Below are 7,153 nucleotides of genomic sequence, written 5' to 3'. Positions count from 1 at the left end.
TTTCTTCAAATGTAGCATTTTCTAGTCAGTGTGAAGATAATCTCTCTCATCAGCATAACTTCAGGAGTCAGTATAGATTACAGTGCTGTATTCATTATTCATGAGAATGTATTGTAATAGGGAATAAATGTATGATAAGGTTAGGCTGAGGAGCAGAAAGTGCCTTAGCTCGCTCTATATTTCAGAGCTTTATGTGCAAAATGTACAACAATAATTCAGTCCAAATTGGCTCACCTGACATTTTCAAACAGGGAAAGGGAAATATTTTGGCTGCAATACTCTTTTTGCAAAATGACACTGGCACTTTGTCTTATTTTTCCGCCCAATTTTCTTTAATTTACTTCATCACTTTCTCTGAAAACTTTGTATTTGGTCACGGCTTTGGGCCTTGGGCAGTTTTGCTTTTCTTCTTTGCTCTTGTCATACAGTCCCATTTTTTATCGGAGCATCATTTTATCTTAATAAATGTTAATTTGATAAGATAGCAGCAATTTAGAAGCTCTCTATCTATGATCAGCTTTGATATCCTGGACGTCTGGGAATAGATTTCCCGCATATATACAGTACATTTACTGTACAAGTAAGCTGCTTTATGATCTGCTGTATAGGGGGATTAGTTCCAGTGAAATTACACAGATGAATATACAGTTCAGGTAAGGAAGTCAAACCAGAGTCCTGAATGAGGAAATCCAAACAGGCCTGGACTGCATCACTCTTACTTTTTAGGGAAATGAGACTTGAGTCGCTCAAACCATTGAATTATTAGGGTTTTTCCTGTGGGTTGGTAAAATCAGCTCTGTCCTCATGTACCAACAGTTTTCCTTTTGCCAATGCAAATGAGCTTAACAGTACTTCTTGCATGTCAAATACTGATTATAATTGCTGCACGCGAATGCATGTGATATACATTCATGTAAGATTGATACCAACGACTGGACTTGTGAAGCCGGCGTCCAGCGCAGCGCTACTTTCAAGATGAAAAGATACTGCCCCATCTATGCGTTACTAGTGATCTTTTAAGATCACATGCTGCCCTATGAGCATGAAACTAAATACGCAACATGATTAGCTCTCATTAACATGAGGTATTTCTTAACAAGGTTGTTAGCTCATCCCAACTCGTGCTTTGACCCCTCAGTGCAGGTGCTGCCATTGCACCAGCTCAGGCAGGTAATGAGGCTACTTAAGTGTGTGTGTGTGTGTGTGTGTGTGTGGAGGGGGTATTAGTGGGGTTCATTAGCCCACCCTCCCACTTATCCACCCCTTTACCCAACCCCAGTTGATCTTTACAAGACCTCCCTCCCCTTTCATTCTTTGCCTCCTCTCTCTTATCTCCAGCAGCGTTACCCCTGACCCCCTTCAGCCCTCTTATTCCCCCCAGTGGTGGGGTGGGTGGGGTTAGGGGTGTGTGCTGAGTTGGACGGGTGCATCCATTGGGGGTGGCTGATCAAAGCCCCGGGGATCCCCAGGGAGGGCATTTTCAGAGGCAGGAGGGAATTTAAACAGCGGTCTAAGCCAGGAAACCAGAGCTGAGGTGAGAGGCGAGGGGGTTATTGTGGCTGTTTCTAACCCAGGAGAAGGGCAGCTCCGTCTTTAATCCCCCTAATGAGGGAGGGTATCTCACAAAGGCTGCTTTCACCTGTAAAGGGTCCTAATGTGGTTTGCATGGTGATAACCCTTGAAAGCTATTGGTTTTTTAAAAAGGGCATAAGAAGTGTGAGATGTGAGAAATCTCTGGATTTGTAAGAGCAGCGTGAAGTGTATTGAGAATGACAGAAGCATCAGAAACAACAAAGTGGTCTCCGGAGGCTGACAATATCCTGTGTGTGTGCGCAGCAGTGTGTGTTGATGCATGTGTGCCTGTCTTCTGAGCTGAGCCTCTTTTTGAAAGTGTGCATGTCGAAGGCCGTGGTGCAGTATGTGTGCCTGTACAGTATATGTATGTGTGTGTGTGTGGGGTGTTTTTGGCCTGTTGTGGGCCTGTGTGTGTGTCCGTGTGTGTTCCGTCACGTCAGAGACATGACAGGCGCGAACGCTGATTCAGTCTGGCGGTGGTAGCGTCTGAAAGCGCCAGGGAACCTACCGGGAGCAAATGATATTCATTGGTCTTAAACGCTCGGGTTGGCCGGCCGGCCTTGTTGCAACCGCTGGTGTCATGTTACATTATGACCTGAAGATGACGGGGGACGACACTGCTCCAAAAAGAGGAGAGAGAGAGAGAGAAGAGGAGGAGGAGGAGGAGGAGGAGGAGGAGGAGGAGGAGATGCAGGCAGGGAGGGATGAGAAGTGGCGGCTGCTCAGCTGAGGTCATTTAAAGCCCTAATCCACAGAGTGGTTTGCTATATGCAGGTTTTCTGGACTAATACACAGATATAATTTAGTTTTTTTGTTGCATCCAATTTATTTTCTGTATGTGATGCAATCAATAAAGACTCATTGTAAGGTTAATTTATAGTGGAAACACAATATTGTGCACTATTTAACACTCTTCTTTGGTATAATTAAGTATAATTTGAATAAAGCCAGTGTGGGGAGATGTTGTATCAACAGGGGGTGCTGCACAACAGTTCAGTGGAATGCTGCTTCAGCTTTTGAGAAAATTTCAACACAGCAAGTATTTTACTGGTTACTTAACATATGGAAGCGTTTTACTTTTAATCTATCTTTAGATTGTCTTTGTATCTGTCATGTGTGGGTTTTTTTTCCACGGGTGTGTCTCTCCCTTTCTCCTGCTCCCTTGCTGCGTGTGTTCATGCTGAACCAAAACATGGTTTTGCGGTCCGTTTGAAGTGTCTAGTATCTCCTGCATCTCTCTCAGAGCCTAACCTTGGCTTTTATATCAAAAGATGAACCAGATTACATTTTCAGATATAATTACCCATTTTCTTGCAGGATTTGCACAGTGTCAACAAAGACACTGCCAACATCTGTCTGAAATGAGTCAATCTTTGAATTCCTGCGTTGATTCTGTTGTTTCATGCCGTTTTACAAGGGAGGACACTTGTGATGCCACTGGGCATACTGTCGGTAGCTGCTCCAGAGACTTTTAGACCCAGAGGGTGAATTTTTATACTTTAATGAGATTATTTAATACAAAGTACAATAATTGTTCTTGTACTGTACACTGATGTTACTTTGAGGGGTTACATGTGGATCAGGACGACTACATGAGGAAAAGAAGAAAAAAATTAAAAATGATTGCCATTGTTCAAGCAAAAAGAGGAAAACTACGCAGCCTGGTTGGAAACGGCACAAAAAAGCATCTGTGCCAAAGAAGAGAAATCTTTATGAAGACAAAACAATGGTGTCAAGCTAAAACAAAGGCAGCATTTATTGGTTTGTGGCACTGAATGGCAGAGGTTTGATTGTGTACAGAGGGGAGGGGGAACAGCTGTGTGTCTTTATAAAGACGAGACACTGAGATCCTCCATTGTCAGTCCATACCTTGGGCATGGATCAGTTTTGACAAAGCACCATTATTCGCCGTCACCTTGCTTGTGTGGTCGGATAATGAGGATGTTTTCGTAGGCAAACAGAGAAACAGACTGAGAGAGTCATCAAATAAAACAATGTCATTGTGGAGCCAGTGTTTGGAGTTGCTGTTGTAGGAAAGCAGAATGAATGGATTTGTCTCCACATTTTGTGTGGTGATACAGTTTTTCTGTGGGTTGTTTGTGCCGTTGCCAATGTTGACAGGCTCAGTTTCATTCCCGGCCTTGGCAGGACTTTCTGCCAAAGCTTCTGCTGGAGTCTATTAAAGAGTTGCACTGCAGGACCTATCGCCTGCGACCATCAGCTCTACTGATCCAGACATAGACAGAAATTCCAGTGGGATTTCTGGAAAAAAGGAATAAATAAAAATCAAGAAAGTTTCTGTAACATTTTCTATAACACCCATGACTACAATACATTATAAACATGCTTATAATGCATTATAATCCGCTTATATAAATGTACAGTTATAGTTTTAAGCATTCATAGATATTAATAATGCTTTTTAACAATAATCATATAATTAGTTATGATTCATAACTAATTGTAAAGCATTTTATAATTACTTTTTAGATTATGTAGATTATGTAGTAATGACTTTAGGTTGAATTTTATAAAGACTTTTTAGGTTCAGAGATCACTGATACTTTCACAGCGATCATTGTGTCTTAAAATTCTCATAGTATTAATACATTACAATCTTTTTATAATAACAATAAATCTGATTTATATAGTATTGTAATCACTTTTATTATGTGATTTGAAGTTATTTTTGAGTCACAAGTTGTCGTATATATATATATGTTTAAAGTAAAAAAAAATCTATGCATGAACAACATACTTTTATTTCATTGGACATAACAGAAATTGAGTACTGAATGATGGAAATTTGTTTTTCACTAATGTAATGTTTCTAAAAAATAAAATAAACTCACTCTAATCACTTAATTACCTGTTCAGACTTGCTCACTCCATCTGATCCTCCACACCAACCCGATCCTCCACACCAACCCCCCTCCTTTATTTGTAAATGTTTTCTATGATATTTGAATGTATCCTATTGTATTTGGTTTAATGTATTTCTATTCTTATTTTCATCTAACAAATTGTATGATGTTCTGCTTTGTTTTATCTATGCTGTAAGGCGACCTTGAGTGCCATGAATGGCGCCCTATCAAATAAAATTCATTATTATTATTATTATTATTAGTAATAATAATAATAATTTACTCCAGTTATAGATAATACTCCAAGTAATTGTATTTCCCATATAATTATGAAGCTAAAAGCAAATTGTTACTCAGAGCTTATGAGCTTATGTCATTACAAAAAGCTTCATAATGTGTTATACATGTTGTGATTAATGTTTATTGTTTTTGTGTATTGTAATGTTTATTATTATTATAATTGCTTAGAACTACAATTATACAGTGCTACACTCACATTATAGTACCTTATGTTTATGTTAATAATGCATTACAGACATGAGCGTTTACCTATGGCTCTGACCAAGCGTAAATTTTAATCTAAAAATATGAGTAGGTAATGGTTATGTTGAACCAATTTAAAAAAAAAAAAAGCTGCACTGAACTCTTCAAGCTATCCTCAGTTCTGCTGTTTGTAAGACTAGATGCGACTTTAAAATTGTTTTTAAGTTTTGATTTGTCAATTCCTGTTAGAGAGGTATACCACAGTCACTAAGTATCTGTTTGTTGCAGCTCCACTTTGGGATTTAAGTTAATGAGGATGAGGGTTATACATAAAATCATATTCACTGGAGCTCTAACTGCCTCTGTTTTCACTTGTTTTGAATACTATTTTTACCTTCTTTACTTCCTATTCTTTCACTTTCACCTTCTTCCTGCTTCACTGGCAGATTTGACCTCTGCCTCGACCTCTAAATCAGTCAGGTGGATGAGCTAGCTCTACAGCTAGCACCGCAGTCTCCCTCTCACACAGTCTGTGCACGTCTAGCGCTAGCCGTTAACCCGAGCCTCTCCTCTGCGCTGCAGCTGCGCCAACATCTGTGCTCTGTGTCTTCTTCGTCCGCCCCATTCCCTCCAATAACCTGCCATGCCTCTGATGGGTATGAATAAAGGAGGGAACAATCTGGATACTCTGTTACACAACATGCCGCTGGGACTGAACACATATCAATAATAGATTTACCAGCATTCACCTTCTCCTGAGTTTGCTTTTGCATCCTATTTTGTCAATGGGGAGAAAGTGTATATATATATATATATATATAAAAATATACAGTATATGTCTTTTTTTGTAATTCACTCCTCAGCCCTGCTTGAAGCTCGCAGCTCAAGGCTATATTTGCTGCTACTAGCATAAAACACCTGAAACTTTGGCTGAACTGCTGGCCATCGAGTTGCATTAAGAGTGAAAAAACGTGCCAGGTTTTGACGGAAGAAGGAGGCATGGAAAAAATGTTGATATGAAGTCCTTTACCAGGAATGATTTTCATCCAACTAAAAATTTCACCCACTTTAAGTCTTCTGCCACCAGCAGTTGGTTTCTGTTGGGTGTTTTTGTTTTTGTTTTGTTTGTTTTGTTTCTTGTGTCAACTTCCATCTCCACTGGACGTCCTGTCTTTCCAGCAGAGAAACGAGACAGTCTGACAGGAGCTTCTCATGGCTGGTTAAGTGACTAGCAGCTCTATGTCACTGTTGATGCTAAACTAGTCTCCCCTGACCCTCTGCATCACACATGACGTAGCCATGAGGCCATATATCCATCATGCCTCTGTTGAATACTGTGAGTTCTAGCATAAGGGCGCAGTTATCCTTTAAAGGCATGTAAATTAATTCCCAAGCTTTTATTGTGAAAAAAAGACCTGCTGCTGGTAAATCCTGTTTGTAAATCTATTATTTGTTTGTTAGGGGCCAAGAAAAGCAAACAGTCTTACCCTACATGATACTGCGCTCGGTAAGGTTACATGCTGAAAAATCCCTTCCAGTTGCATCTTGGCACCGCACAAATTGGCATGTAGGCGGGACCATGTTAATATGGTGTGAGACTGCTAATGGCTTTATGATTGGATAATTAGAGGAAGGTGGGTAATTAGGAGAGTAGTCTGTGCTTGGCTTCCCGGTTGGAGTGAGTAGGAACAGGAAGGCTCCCTGCTGGCTGTTGAAGGGTGTTTATGTGTGTGAGCGGGTAAGTGTGTGTTTTTGGATGTCATTGCTACCGGCTAATAGTATAAATCCTTGCTGTGCCAGTTTAAGATTCCAGACTTTTAAATAGAGTAGTGGTGAGTTGAAGAAAACTAGAACCTGTGGCTCGTACTGGATGTGCAGCTAAACACAAATGATCATACAGAAACGTGTCTGCAGATTTACTTCATAGATAAGGCAAAAAAATTCTGGGTTTTAGCTTTGACACAGGCTAGTGCATTGGACTTTTAACATTTTTATATGCATTCCATTAATTTATGCATATTTATTATATTCCAAAATGTAAAGGGTTTTTTTTAAGGCTTCCAATCTTAGGAGATCAGTAATGTTGCTCATTGTTGATTTAAAAGAGAAACTTGAGGGAAACCAAAAAATAAGATAATAATAATAATAGCATCTAAAACATGCACACATAAAATTCAAACTTACACAGTTTAATAGAGAAATGTTCCTGTGGTACCATAAAAAATGCAAGG

This window comes from Centropristis striata, chromosome 20, assembly GCF_030273125.1.
Source record: "Centropristis striata isolate RG_2023a ecotype Rhode Island chromosome 20, C.striata_1.0, whole genome shotgun sequence".
NCBI lineage: Eukaryota > Metazoa > Chordata > Actinopteri > Perciformes > Serranidae > Centropristis > Centropristis striata.
This window is presented reverse-complemented; position numbering follows the sequence as displayed.